The sequence below is a fragment of the Haemaphysalis longicornis genome, unplaced genomic scaffold (genome assembly GCF_048455015.1).
Source record: "Haemaphysalis longicornis isolate Haplotype H1 unplaced genomic scaffold, Haemaphysalis longicornis Haplotype H1 scaffold_12, whole genome shotgun sequence".
Lineage (NCBI taxonomy): Eukaryota > Metazoa > Arthropoda > Arachnida > Ixodida > Ixodidae > Haemaphysalis > Haemaphysalis longicornis.
Window position 1 is genome coordinate 23498246 of NW_027526225.1, and position 14766 is coordinate 23513011.

The 14766-nt window shown below is 52.0% G+C and overlaps 1 protein-coding gene across 3 annotated transcripts in view; it reads left to right on the forward strand.

Moving 5' to 3' along the window:
• Positions 1-14766, forward strand: part of LOC144162493 (uncharacterized) — a 520233-nt gene that overhangs the window by 113390 nt on the left and 392077 nt on the right. The window contains exon 1 of one of the 3 annotated variants that reach the window (XM_077693053.1): positions 820-949. The exons of 1 other annotated variant lie outside the window; for it this stretch is intronic. The gene's annotated coding sequence lies outside the window, so the exon portion shown is untranslated. Of the gene's footprint in view, positions 1-819; positions 950-14766 lie in introns of those variants that run through there. One more of the 3 variants, XM_077693054.1, reaches the window with a different exon arrangement.

Below are 14766 nucleotides of genomic sequence, written 5' to 3' on the forward strand. Positions count from 1 at the left end.
CCGTGCGATATCGGCGAGGTGGTCAGACTCCGCTTGACGCTGACAGCTCAAAGCATCCCGCTCCCGCGGAATGCTCGGCAAAGACGGCCCGGACTCGCTCTCATCCATGGCCAAGCTCGCATGCACGTGGTGAGTCACGTGGTCAGGCGGCGACCCAGCTGCGGAGAGCGCATGCGCCAAGCCGGCAGCAGCGGTGGCGGCGACGGCGACCAGCGAACGCGGTTGTCGGCTTTTCGGCGGAGCTCGACCCGGCGAATCACGTGATGCGTTGCCAAGCTGCGTATCACGGCGCCGCGGCGGTCAAATGGAGGTTAAATCCTATGTCACAGCAAACATGCTTGCCGGATTTGTAAAGATTTGCTTTAAAAAAGAATGGTGCAATCGGATAGACGTCGCCTTCGTAAAGCGAGTGACCCAGGTTCGATTTCGACCACGGGAAGCGTTTTCTTTCTTTCGAGGCGCTCAATGTGCCCTTGTGGAAACCAATCATCATCACGCGTCCTCCCATTGTGTAAAGTTAGCATTCCTGCAGTGCGTTTTCGCATGCGGTTGCCATCAGTAAGGCGAAGACAGCTTCGCTTTAAAACTTCGCTCCGTAACGCTGTGTTTCAACATTGACCGCAACGCGATGTTTAGTTTGAAACGATGCAAGGTTCGGAAGGAGCAACGCATTCGCAACAGGCGTTGAGCTCCCGGGGACCCGCCGATGTATTTGTACGGCCGGCATTGTTCCTCGGAACTCAGATGGCTGAAATTGATTTGTAATTGTTTCCTATTCCGGAAAAATGTGTCGCGGCAATTTTGCGCCCCGCATTCGCCGTCGTCTTGCAGCCCTAGCCGTGTCTCTTTAACGCCCTAGTACAGCTGCGGCACGAGGTTCACGATTACGACTGTCGCCGGGTCTAAGATGTGTGCGTAGTCGGTGGGAAAGTTTTGCGAGCAACCGAACGTGAGTATCAATCACCCAAGGGTTCAACTTCATCAAACCGAAGGTGCAAACACTGCGGGAGCTTCTGTCACCGTTTTTTGGCGGTCTAGAAGGCGCGTATAATTGGCTCTCTCTTGCGCCTAAGGAAGGCTTGTGCGGGATATTCTTTGTGCGTAATGTGACTCTGTGTAACTATACTTGTGCTAACATCTTGGTATTGTCTGGACTGCCCTGCGCATGCGCAGTTGGGTGATTCTGTCGACTGCGCCAGTTTAATCGGGGCCAGCACAGCGTCAGATGTGGGTGAGAGCACAGCGTGAGAGGCGCCTCTTAAAAAAAAAAAAGGCCGCGGCACTTGCTAACAGAACACTAATCAGTTACTTGTCCTAGTGGAAACTATGTTCTTAGTGCTTTTACTAACTGGCCATGCATGACCTCGTAAAAAACTACGCGTGACAATGTGCACATGTATCGGCTGAGCGCGCAGCATGGCATAGACACATTCAACGCGCACATATCACTCATAGACAACAAATAAATTGAGCAGTTGAGCAAGAAAACCAACGAGATGCACGGGTAGAGCGAGCTTGACTCAGTTACCTTAGAATTAAACCTGATCTTCTTGCTTTTATACCCAGCAGCGGATTTTTTGACTGGACGCCATCGGTCCCACTAAGAAAGCTTTCGCTTTAAAATTACCTCAACAGCAAGCTGTACAATCCTAGTATGAATACCATATTGTCACGAAGACAAGGACGATGCAGTTGTGTTGAATGAGAAACACGTTTATTGGAGCGAACTTGTGCTCCCCTAACAACTCAAAAGAATACAGAGGCGGCGAAGCAGCGGTCAACAAAGTGACTTGCACAGGCGAGTGTCGTCGAATCGAATGCCCCGGCGTCCGCACTGCAGGCTTTTTATCTTTTGGCGCGCGTGGTTCTCGAAACGTCGATTCGCATCGAAAACATAGTAGATCCAAGAAGATTATTCTGGGCTGTTCACGTTAGATCGGAATGCTCTCCCTATCACAACAGATAAAACATGCGGCACAGAAAGAAAGAATGGAACACGCGCTTCCCTTGGCGCAGAGATAACACAAACCGGCGCAGCCGGGCGGTAAAAGCAAAACACAAATAAACAAACCCAATGTATGGTTCGCGGCATTACCCCCCCCTCAAGAGTGCATCGACCCGATGCTAACATAAGCGACAGTCCGAACAAATGAAAATAAAAGTTCGTCATCGTCCGTAGAAAGGTTTTAAGCGAACCACGTGGACGACTTCAGGCCGCGTGCGTCGTCGTGATGTGCCGGAGTCACCATCGGGGATCACTTCGTACGTAAGTTGGCCAACACGTCGTAGAATCTGGTAGGGTCCGAAATACCGTCGCAGGAGCTTCTCACTGAGTCCGCGTCGTCGGATGGGAGTCCAAACCCACACACGATCCCCTGGTTGGTACTCGGCGTCTCGGCGTCGGAGGTTGTAGCGGCCCGCATCCACCAGCTGCTGCTCCGTTATACGAACTCGAGCGAGCTGGCGGGCCTCCTCCGCACGTTGAAGATATCCGTGGACGTCGGCGTTGAGGTCGTCGTCTTCTACGTGCGGAAGCATGGCGTCGAGCATCGTAGTCGGCCTTCTACCGTAGACAAGCTCGAACGGCGTCAGCTGTGTCGTCTCCTGGATAGCCGTGTTGTACGCAAACGTGACATACGGGAGCACTTCGTCCCAAGTCTTATGTTCAACGTCAACGTACATTGACAGCATATCTGCGATTGTCTTGTTCAGACGTTCTGTTAGTCCGTTCGTTTGGGGGTGGTACGCCGTCGTTCTTCGGTGATCCGTGTTGCTGTAGCGTAATACTCCTTGCATCAGCTCCGCAGTAAATGCCGTTCCGCGGTCTGTGATTAGGACTTCCGGGGCTCCATGTCGCAGCACAACTTGGCTTATAAAGAACTTCGCCACTTCTTGTGCAGTCCCCCTCGGAAGAGCGGCGGTCTCTGCGTAGCGCGTCATGTAGTCTGTCGCTACGACAATCCACTTGTTCTGTGATCGTGACGTAGGGAACGGGCCTAAAAGGTCCATTCCAATCTGTTGAAATGGTCTCGATGGGACGGCGATCGGTTGCAGAAGTCCGGCGGGTCTTGTCGGCGGCGTTTTTCGTCGCTGGCAGTCACGGCAGCTCCGGACGTAGTGGGTGACGTCAGAGGTAAGGCCGGGCCAGTAGTACCTCGCCTTGATTTTTCCAATAGTGCGGGCTGTGCCCAGATGTCCGGAAGACGGGTCGTCGTGGCACGCTTCCAAAATTTCGTCACGAAGGTCCGCGGGGATGACGAGAAGGTAATTCGCTCTTGTTCCGGGGCTGAAATTCTTCTTCACAAGGACGGAGTTTCTCAGGCTGAATGCTGGTAAGCTGCGTTTGAAGGTCCTAGGAAAGGCAACGTTGCATCCCTCGAGGTACTCGATTATGACGCGTAAGTCGGGGTCGGCACGCTGCTGGGCGGCTAGGTCGCTCTCCGTCACGATCCCGAAGAACGCGCTGTCTTCATCAGCGTCTTGTGGTGGTGGGTCGACGGGGGCGCGGGACAGGCAGTCGGCGTCGGAGTGTTTCCTGCCGGATTTATAAACGACTGTAACGTCGAACTCCTGCAGGCGCAAGCTCCACCGCCCAAGGCGGCCAGAGGGGTCCTTCAAATTAGCGAGCCAACACAGCGCATGGTGGTCTGTTACAACCTTGAATGGCCTTCCATACACGTATGGGCGAAATTTTGAAATCGCCCATATAATAGCCAGGCACTCTTTCTCAGAGGCAGAATAGTTTTTCTCCTCCTTCGACAGACCACGGCTGGCATAGGCGATTACCCTTTCGCAGCCGCTTTGCTTTTGGACAAGGACGGCACCCAAGCCTATATCACTGGCGTCCGTGTGCATTTCCGTTTCGGCATTTTCGTCGAAATGAGCGAGCACGGGCGGGCTTTGCAGGCGTTTTTGCAGCTCGCAGAATGCTTTTTCTTGGTCGTTTTCCCAGCTGAAAGGGGTGCTATCTTTCGTCAAGCGCGTGAGTGGCTCTGCAATGCGTGCGAAGTTTGCGACGAAGCGCCGGTAGTATGCGCACAGCCCGAGAAATCTGCGCACGCCCTTCTTGTCTTTCGGCCTTGGGAAGTTCGCAATGGCTGAAGTTTTTGCCGGGTCAGGTAGGACTCCCGCGGCGTTGACGACGTGGCCCAAGAACTTGAGTTCCCCGTATGCGAAACGGCACTTTTCGGGCTTCAGCGTCAACCCCGACGTACGAATGGCCTCGAGTACAGACTCCAACCTTGCAAGGTGTTCGTCGAAAGTCCGGGCGAATACCACTACGTCGTCGAGGTATACGAGGCAGGTGTGCCACTTAAGGCCAGCTAGCACAGTGTCCATGACTCTTTGAAACGTCGCTGGTGCTGTGCACAGCCCAAACGGCATCACCTTGAACTCGTATAGGCCGTCTGGGGTTATAAATGCAGTCTTCTCTCGGTCTCTCTCGTCCACTTCAATTTGCCAGTAACCGGTCTTCAGGTCCATCGATGAGAAGTACTTCGCGTGGCAAAGGTGGTCGAGGGCGTCGTCGATTCGGGGGAGGGGGTACACGTCCTTTTTCGTGATTTTGTTCAGTCGCCGGTAGTGAACACAAAACCTTAATGTGCCGTCTTTTTTCTTTACGAGTACGACGGGCGCAGCCCAGGGGCTTTTCGATGGCTGTATAATGTCGTCGCTGAGCATGTCGTCGACTTGAGTCCGGATGGCTTCCCGTTCGTGTGAAGAGACGCGGTACGGTGACTGTCGGGTAGGTCGGGCTCCATCTTCGGTTATTATTCGGTGCTTCGCTAGAGGGGTGTGACGTAGTTTTGCGCTCGACGAAAAACATTCGCTATAGCGACGCAGCAAAGCCAATAATTTGTTCCGTTGTTCTTGCGGTAGCGCCGGATTCACGTCGAAGGGCTGCGGGAGCTTGAAGGTTTCTACGGGTGTGCGTTCAAAGTCGGCGACCGCGATCACATCACTTGCTTCTTGCGTTTCTTCGAGGAACGCAATTGCAGCTCCCTTGTTTAAATGCTGGTACTCTTCGGTGAAATTAGTGACCAAAACATGAGATTGGCGTTGCTTAAAGTGCGCAATGCCTCTTGCGACGGAGACACCGCGGTCGAGAAGCAACCTTCGATCACTCTCTACGATAGCGTCGATGTCAGAAGCAGCATCCTCACAGTAGACGGCGATCATCAAGCTTGCGCGGGGTAGCAGGGTGATGTGATCGTCGGCGATCCTGACAGCAGCACGGTGATCGGGGTTCGGCTGCGGCGTCGTGGAGTGATTGGAGGAAAATGTTATCGACTTGGTCTGCAGATCAATTATTGCGCCGTTGTCCGTCAAAAAGTCCATTCCGAGAATCACGTCGCGGGAGCAGTTAGGCAGAACGACGAACGCCGCAGGGTACGTTGTGCCGTCTATGGTGACGCGCGATGTGCACGTTCCACTTGGCGTCACGAGGTGGCCTCCTGCTGTGCGTATGTGCGGACCGTCCCATCTGGTCATAACTTTCTTCAGTTTAGACGCAAATGGTCCGCTCATTACCAAATAGTCAGCTCCCGTGTCTACGAGGGCGACTACGTCAAAGCCGTCGATGGACACCTTGACGTCAGATGCAGTCGTCCTCGAGTTCCGGGTTCGTCGGGGCGTCGTATCTCTGCTTGTACGTGTTGATGGTCGGGCACTGTGCATCGTCGTTGTCGTCGTCTTCTCAACGGACGTCTCGGTCAGGTCGGGTACGCGTCGCGCCGTGTAGCTGTCGTCGTGTTCGGGAGTCTCGTCAGGGTTAGGTCGGGTCGTCGGGATGAGGGCATGTCGTGAATCACTGTCTTCAGCGCGTCCTTGCGTCGTTGGAGGGTTTCTAGTTTTTCGCCGTAGAGCAACTTCACCTCCAGAAGTTGCCGCCTTTAGTTTCCCCCGCGTGGGCTGGGGGACCTTCCACGGGCGAAGTCAGCGTTGCTACGGCGGTTCGGCGATTGGTAGGGGTAGGGCGACGGCGAACGGTTGAAACGCGCTGGGCCACGGCTGGTTTCAGATAGATACTCGTCGATCTCACGTGGTCGTTGGCCAGGGAGAGGGCGAGGTGCGTCGACGGAGAAACCACGCAGTCCGAGTCTTTTGTATGGGCAGCGACGGTAAATGTGGTCGGCCTCTCCGCAGTGGTAGCACAGAGGACGGTTATCGGGAGTTCGCCATACGTCCGTCTTCCTCGGCGTCTGGTTTCGGGCTACCGGGGGTCGGGCGGGTGACAGTGGGCGGCGGTACGGCGGGGCCTCTTGACGGCGTGTTGGAGCAGGGCGGGGTCGACGAACAGCCGCGGAGTATGTCATAGCTTGTGGCTCTCGGGGTACCTCGGATGGCGTAGACGTTCCCAACGCTTGTTGCACTTCTTCTCTAATCACGTCGGTGAGGGAAGCGACTTGGGGCTGCGGCGGCGTTGGGAGAGGTTTCCGCAGCTCCTCTCTCACTATTGCGCGGATAGTCTCGCGTAGGCTGTCGGCCGGGATCCGCGTGCTGCCAAAGTCGTTCGCATTGGCCGCGCCAACAAAGTTGCGGTCATACTGCTTAGCACGCATTTCGAGGGCTTTCTCAATGGTGCTGGCTTCGGTCACGAATTCGGCGACGGTTTTGGGCGGATTTCGGACAAGTCCAGCAAACAGTTCCTCCTTCACTCCGCGCATTAAGAAGCGCAACTTCTTTTCTTCCGTCATTTCGGGGTCCGCGCGGCGAAATAGCTGCTTCATCTCCTCAACGAAGATCACGACGCCTTCGTTGGGGTGTTGCGTGCGCGTTTCCAACAAAAGGGCGGCTCTTTCTTTCCGCACGACGGTAGTGAAGGTCTTAGTGAACTCGCTTTTGAACTGAGCCCAGTTTGTCAAGGAGCTCTCGTGGTTCTCGAACCAAGTGCGAGCCGAATCTTCCAAGTAAAAGAAAACGTGCCGGAACGTTTCTGCGTCGTCCCACCTGTTGAATTTCCGGACGCGCTCCAGTTTCTCCAACCATTCTTCTGGGTCTTCTGCGGGGGCTCCTCGGAATGATGGCGGTTCCCGTGGCTGCTGCAGAACGACAGGAGGGTTGGCTTGGTTGAGCATGGTGCTGGTTGCGACGTTTTTCTTCTTCGTCTTCTCCGGTAGTAGACCGAACTCGGGTGGTAAATCTTGCACGCGGAGGCTGGCTCTTGTTGGACTGGCTTGGCGGCTTCCAGAGGTTGTAGTGGGCATGAAGGGTGCGTACCCAGCACCTCCACCAGATGTCACGAAGACAAGGACGATGCAGTTGTGTTGAATGAGAAACACGTTTATTGGAGCGAACTTGTGCTCCCCTAACAACTCAAAAGAATACAGAGGCGGCGAAGCAGCGGTCAACAAAGTGACTTGCACAGGCGAGTGTCGTCGAATCGAATGCCCCGGCGTCCGCACTGCAGGCTTTTTATCTTTTGGCGCGCGTGGTTCTCGAAACGTCGATTCGCATCGAGAACATAGTAGATCCAAGAAGATTATTCTGGGCTGTTCACGTTAGATCGGAATGCTCTCCCTATCACAACAGATAAAACATGCGGCACAGAAAGAAAGAATGGAACACGCGCTTCCCTTGGCGCAGAGATAACACAAACCGGCGCAGCCGGGCGGTAAAAGCAAAACACAAATAAACAAACCCAATGTATGGTTCGCGGCAATATATATAGCCTCTTGCATAAAATTCGGTTTGGAAACAAAACGTATAGTTCTCACCTCCTCTAGCCATTCCTGTCTTGCGATGCCGTAGTTCGTTCGGTTCCTCATACCTCATTTCATTCATCCGTTGAGGGGATGGTCTTCCGCTGCTTCTGGACCCGCATCTCGGCAGCCACTTCGCCGAATTACACGCCCAACCAAAGCTCACTTTTCTAGCGTGAGCTACACTGGCCGAGGTTGAGCAGTTTCGCGTGGCTCCTGGAGAGCCGTGCCGCGCATGCGCGAGGGGCAGTGCCGTCTCACGGCGCACAGCTGGCGCGCCGGAGCCGCCGCCGCCGCCGCGACTGGATTGGATTGGATTGGATTGGAAATCGTTTTAGCAGCAGTAAGCATGATAATCAGCTAATCCTTCACAACCAGGAAAGCTAAGAATAACCAGCTGAACCTTAGCTCACGCTACGTATATCCTGGCATAGCCGAGTTAAGCCACTTGAGCTATGCTTGAGCTATGCTGTCTTTCACCAGAGCTTGTTCGTGATATCGGATTCTCATTTCCTGTTCTTTACTATCTACTTTTTTATTTCTTTAATGCACAACGACTGCTTTATCGTTAACCAACCGCAGCATTCCCAGTCTTTGGAAGCACCTGCAGCGCCTCTAATGCGTTGTCTCGCTAACGCCCCCCACCTGCGCGTATCAAAGCAAACGACGAGTTCAGTTCGCTTGTTCTTCTTCTTTGCGGTATCCGAACAAGAAGAGTGCCAGGTGTAGTCCACATTCATGCGGCATGGGCGTAGCCCCTTTGCACGTCTAATGCGCGGCTCTCCCGTTTGCGTGGATACACCCGCAGAGGCGGCCACTACAGCGCGTACACGTAGCCGCAGGCTAGGCCGAGGAGCCGCCGTACCTTAAGCCTCGCGCACTAAGTAAGCCACTGCTGTGTGGGTCCCGTATACTCTTGGGCTAGCCACAAAAGCCGCCACGCCAAGGCGCGAAAGGAAATAACGAACGAAAAGGTAAAGGGACTGACTTCCGCGCGCAGCGTGGTCGGCTTCTCGGGCGGTGTCCGCCGTAGGAATAAATTGGTCTCCGACGATCCCCTTTACTCATTCCTATCAGCCACCGTTCTTAAATTAATGAAGCAACCGTGCCGTACTACACGTCGTTTCTTTCGCTTAACCTCGGAGTGTCGGTTAATTTGTATTTTCTCTTCGCCGCTTCTTTTTCTCTGCTGTTGCTCCGTTTTGGGCTCCTACAGAAGCGCGCTCCTGTTGCCTCGGCCTTTTCTTGCGTTTTTGGGGGAGTTCAGACGGCGCTCGTTTTTAGCACACGCCTTCAGTAGGGTTAATAAGTCGTCGGGTACTTTTTGTAAATGCAAGGCGCGTAGACGTACGCGCGCTGGTACCTGTGATGAATGAATGAGAAAAAAAAAAAGCACGCTTCGCTTCGATTTAATTTCTCCGAAGGGTGTTGTCCTTTTTTGCGTCGGTAGAGCTGTGGTGCACCGCTGTGTGACGTACCCGGCGCACCCTCGAGTGTGCACATTCTTCGTACCATCGCGAGGACCCCTCCTTCTGGCGTCGATTTGCGCGGAAACAGGTTCTGTACATCTCGCCGTTTCGTTGCCTTCGTGTGCTTAATATAATACGCTTAGGAGGCTAAAAAAAGTTCGTTACCAGCCCCGCCGTCTCTTGCAAATTGGGGACACTCAATTTACTTTTCTTCTGGAACTTTGTCAGTGTCTGCGTCCCTTGCTTTCAATTTTGTTCTATTTCTCGAACTCGTTTCCTCCGGAATTTGTGTCTGTGTGAGCGGAGAGAACGAGCTCTGTAAAACTCACGGCAATTTGACGCGTAAAGGGTGCAAGTGTCAGCGCCACGAAAGCAGTCTGTTCGTACACCTATCCGAGGCTGTGGCAGGTGTTAATATATGGAAGCACGTAATGGACAACGCACGGCACATAGAAACTGGTGTTGCAAAGGGCTCGACTGATTTATTCTCAGTATCAGCTTTTGATGGAAGGCCGATCAGCATGTTATGGACTATAGCCTATAAGCCGCACACAACGCTTGGGTACAGTTTGGGGTGCTGAACGTCGCGACATGTGGCGTTGCTTGTTTAGCGCGACCCGAAACTTGTGTACTAGGGGCATACCCGGGGTGCATTGGACAAATGGGAAGCTCCGAATCACGTGTGAGGTCTGCTGCGTATTGTCAACCTTCCCATTACGCCAAGGGGGAGGGGCACATTTCATGTGGAAGAACGTCGTGGTGAAGGAACTTGGAGACGTTACGAGCGTTATCTGCGACCTTACGAAACTTAACCGAACTTTACGAAACGTATCCGAACTTTACGAAACAACCGGTCTTCCGAGGGTACGGGCAAGTTTCTGGTTGGATCCAGGCCTGCATCACATTCTGTGTTTCAAAAGAACAGCGTGCGATGTTAGTCGCGACGATTTCGCGTAGGAAATCCGTAGCCTATAGGGACCGGGCAGCTGGACGGGTGGCGCCACCACTCGGCGCTCCCCTCGTCAGTGGAATGAGCCGGTGCATTGGACTACACAGCCTCCCGTTGTTTTTGTCGTGTTTGCTTTACTGCTTTGAATGTTTTGGTGGTGTTGTGAGCGTACATGTGAAGTGAAACAAAGTCTAGACAGATGTGTTGGGTTCTTAGATGCAGTAATGACTACGTAAACTTCTAAAGTTTGGTATCGGCTGCAATGCGCTTCTAAAGTTTGGTATCGGCTGCAATGGCATGAGCGCTTTTTGCAGCGATCTGCGCTTGGCTACACCCGTTCTGAGTACGAATAAAACTACTATTAGTAGTATTATTTTCTTCTTAAATTCACTAACGGCTACGCAAACTTATTGGATGCTTGTAAGATTGGGGATGGGCTACATTGACACGAGCGCTTTTTGCAGCGCTCTGCGCCTGGCTCCGCGCGATCTTAGTAGGAATAAAACTGTTAGCAATATTATTATTCATTTCTACCTCTTTAAATTATCTTCACTGGTTTCAATGACTACGGTTTCCACGCCAGCCTTAGCGCTGGGATACCTCGATACGTGTGCTTTAAATAGAAAGGCACCTGCATACGAGATGGATTACCGTGTAGCCGTAGAAATGTTTCGGTAGTTTACACTTTCTGTAACCGTGAGCTTTGTGCCTTCGGTTTTGGTGAGCGACACTGTGACAGCATGGGAGCCTGAAAGCCGAAGTAGAAATCCCACATTTGTGGTGGTCATTTTATCAAGAGCCAAAGTTATTCACCAACTCAACAGCCCAAGGTACAAACCACCCACCGTCCCTCCTCTCCTTCCCGTTTTACCACCTGCGTAGAATAAAGGCTGGCACCGATAGTTAAAAAATGTGGCAGCGTTAACGTCAGCCGGTGTTTTTTAATGCTTAAGTATTCTTTACAGAGTACCTAAAAAAATCGCCTGGTGAAGACACCAAAAACGCGCGATTAGTTACCTCAAATATGGGTGCATCAGCCCGAGTCCTCCAGCACAGACACATTTCCGACACGCTGAACATTTGGAGAGGGGGGCATGGAAGTTCAAAATTAAACAGCAAAATCATCTAGCCCTCCGTCTAATGATTATGATGGTTGAACGCAAAGCTTTCTTTCTGCGGAATCGAATGGGAAATGGTCAAAGTCAAAGACGCTGCGATCAAAAGACCAAACTGCGTGCTGGTCGAATTCGACGCTCAACTAGTCAAAGGTTAAATCCAGAAGGCAACCAAGGAAACCCATACGATAGAGCTTTGCGATAAACCCTCATCGTCGTTAGACGAAGGTGTGCATGATTTTTAAAGCGTAGGTGGCAGCTTGTAAACCGACCGCAGCATTCAGTTGTGAAGCTGAGTACAGGTTTCGGACACCCTCCTGTCTTGCGTCCTTCAGCCACGCAGGAATTGGTTTTTTAAAAACCATTTACCAACTAGCCAGCAACCATTGAAATTCTTGTAAAGCAATGCTTCTCCACGACAAGCAATAACGTTCTACTATCATGCGGTATTTATTCTATCAACGAATCCCGATGACTGTAGTAAGAGCATTTCTGTGAAATTAAACACGTTTCAGCCGTAGGTAATCAAGTTACGGAAGCGTGGTCCATCATAATTTCTGTTTTGAGGTGAATCTTAGAAGACACCCCCCAACTTTGTCTTTCGCTTGTGCACGACGTCGACGCCGTTTTGTCATCAACTGCCCAAGGCCAGCGCCGCAGCATTCCTAGATCGGTTGCACACACCGGCTTTGTGGGAGCATTTAGCTGCAGTATACTCCTCGATACGCGAAACTGCAAGCAGGCATCAAAAAATTGCATGAAGCAACGAACTTTCACTTCCAGCTTGACTTCCAGCTTGGCGCATTGAGCATCGTCTGCTATTTGTAAATACTGAGTATGGGCGTAAATCACACACATGGCATGCCTCGTAAACGTCACATCCACGCTCAAGATTTACCGATCTAAAAAATGCACGTGGGGTTACGTACGCTTTGCAAGCCGCACCGCAGAAAAACGACAGAAAGCCATGCACAGTTACGCTGCGCTGACCGCCACCGGCATTCCACTGACGAGCGGTTCGCCACGGGTGGCGCTGTTCGCTGAAGCGACGGTGGTGCCATACAACGGCCGCCCGGTCCCTATAAGGAATCGGTTGTTATGACATCACAAGTCCAAGATGATGTCACATCTGCGATACTAGCATGCTGCATGTTCCAGTCAAGCCACTCAGAACGCAGGGCGGGGACAGCACCTCAGTGTGAGTGGCATCGACATCTAATGTCTACCGAATGGTCGGAGATTGGTTAGTGTGCGTATCTATGGCGCTTACGGAGTGTAAAACGTCCATAGGGTATACCAGTCGCCCTCGTTTATCGAGACGTCTTCGCCCTGATGAGAGTTTATGGATTGCAAAATCATGGAATGATTACGACGGCTCTGAAAGAGGATGCAACTGCCGAGTTTCTTGGAAATGTTTGGAAGTTTGAACGAAAGCGCGCTTCATTTTTTTTTTTTTTTTTGCGAAAGATCGCCCTACGGCATAAGAAAAAGTTTTCATAGGTACAACACTGCACCCGTAACGCGCAAAAATCAAAGAAGAGACCGGTGGTGGGGCCCCCATATCCAGCGCTTGAGATCTGGGTGTCTGCCAGGATGGAGCCCTGGGCCTCAGAGGTGTTGCGTTCGAGCGTCTCGAAGGCCTGGGAAGGTCCACAGCAGGTGTTCAACGTCAGCTTCGGAAGCAGGAAGCACACAGAAGGGGCAAGTGTCCGCAAACGGCGCGTGATATCGGGAAGGCCAAGCGTGTGTAACTGCTGCTGGGGATAACGCCACCCCAACCCGAAGCCTCCGCAGCACGACCTCCTCCCAACGAGCGAGCCGTTTGATTTGTGTGTTGATTAGATTGCAGGCCGATTTTCGTGATGGAAACGTTAAGTGAAAGAATTTCAGTTAAGCGGGCTTAATGAGCGGTTGTATGAAGCGAACTTGCATATGCCTTTCTTCTTCTTCGTAACCATAATCATCATCATAGCCATGGTCATCATCATCATCATAATCAAGCTGGTTTGTCCATGTCCACTGCGACGAGTGCCCCCCTCGTGTTTCTCCAGCCGTGCCTGTCTTGCGATTCTCTAGCCCATTCCTTGCCTCCGAATGTTACAAGCTACTTGGAAAATGTCTCCAACCGCACTCTTGTAACCGTTCTTGGTAATCGGGCGAGCTGTTTTAACCGAAATGACGTCTAGCTGGCGTCACGTGATTTTGGTTTTAGTCTCCTGCGGAGCGATGCAGTGTAAAGCGGGGCGGCTCGCTCGCGGCGATATGCGCAAAGAAACAGAGACATATAGAGCAGAAAACTGCGCATTTTGTTGGCCCTCAGAGTGTACGAAAATAGCTTGGCTATCATTAATATAGTTAGCATGATGACGCCGCTTCTGTTGCAGCCCTGGCGGCTGTTTTCCGATAGAACCCAAAAACGAAAACTGCAGTGAAGATCATATTTTGGAGCCTGTTAAAGATCCCCTGGTGTACCAATTGAAACCGTAGCCTTCCGGTACGCTACACAGGGGAAATCAGTCATGAAAATTAGGTGTTGCGATTTGCCATCCCCTTAAAGGCTCACTGTAAAATCGTGTCTCTAACTCGTGGCGCGCCTAAGTTTCTAATGTTATTCCGCAGAAAAAAAAATGGCTACCGTTCCCGTCACAGGCTTCCCAAATCAATAACTCAGTGGCAGGCTAGACCGACGACACGGTGTACAACTGGCTACGCTCGTGAAACTGGCTCTGGATCTGGAGCTCAGTAGAGTACAGACAGTAATTATTCAGATCACATGATCAGCTACGAGTCGCTAGACACCACGAAACGCAGTGGACCACGCTACTGTCGCTGTATACGCCATTTGTGAATGTCACAGTGGATCGAATAACACGCACAGATTATTCGCCCCCTTCCTTCCCGAATGCTCCACAGTGATAGCCTTTACTAAGGAATCTCATTCATTCATTCATTCATTCATTCATTCGTTCATTCATTCATTCACAAAAACTTAAGGGAGGAGGAGTGTTACATGCCGAAGCTGCACCTGGCGTATACAAGGCGCGCCATAGTGGAATGCGGCGTATTAATTTAGACCACATTAGGATCTTCAGAGTGCGCGGAAATATCGACGCATGGGTGTTTACGCTTTCTGCTTCCATCAGGAAATCGCGGCCTCCGCGGCCGGGTCCGAGCCCGCGTCCTTGGGCTCAGCAGCCCAACAGCGTGGCCACTGAGCCTATGCGGCGGCTCACTCATCGAACCTTCGCCTGTCTGCCTGTGCAACCTCTTTATTCGTTCCCCCAAAACAAACTGCGCGCAAATTAACGGGGACAAGAACACATGAAGACAGCACAAACGCAGTGAGCTGTTGTTGTCCTTGCTGTCCTTGTCCTTGACTTGTCCTTGCTGTTCATGTGTTCTCGTCCCCGTTAATTTGCGCGCAGTTTGTTTTTTTGAGGTGCATCATTACCAACTCGCCCAACTTTCAACCCTTTCATTCATTCACTGTGACTACGTTAGGTACTTACAATTTACAGCCTGAACCTACAGCG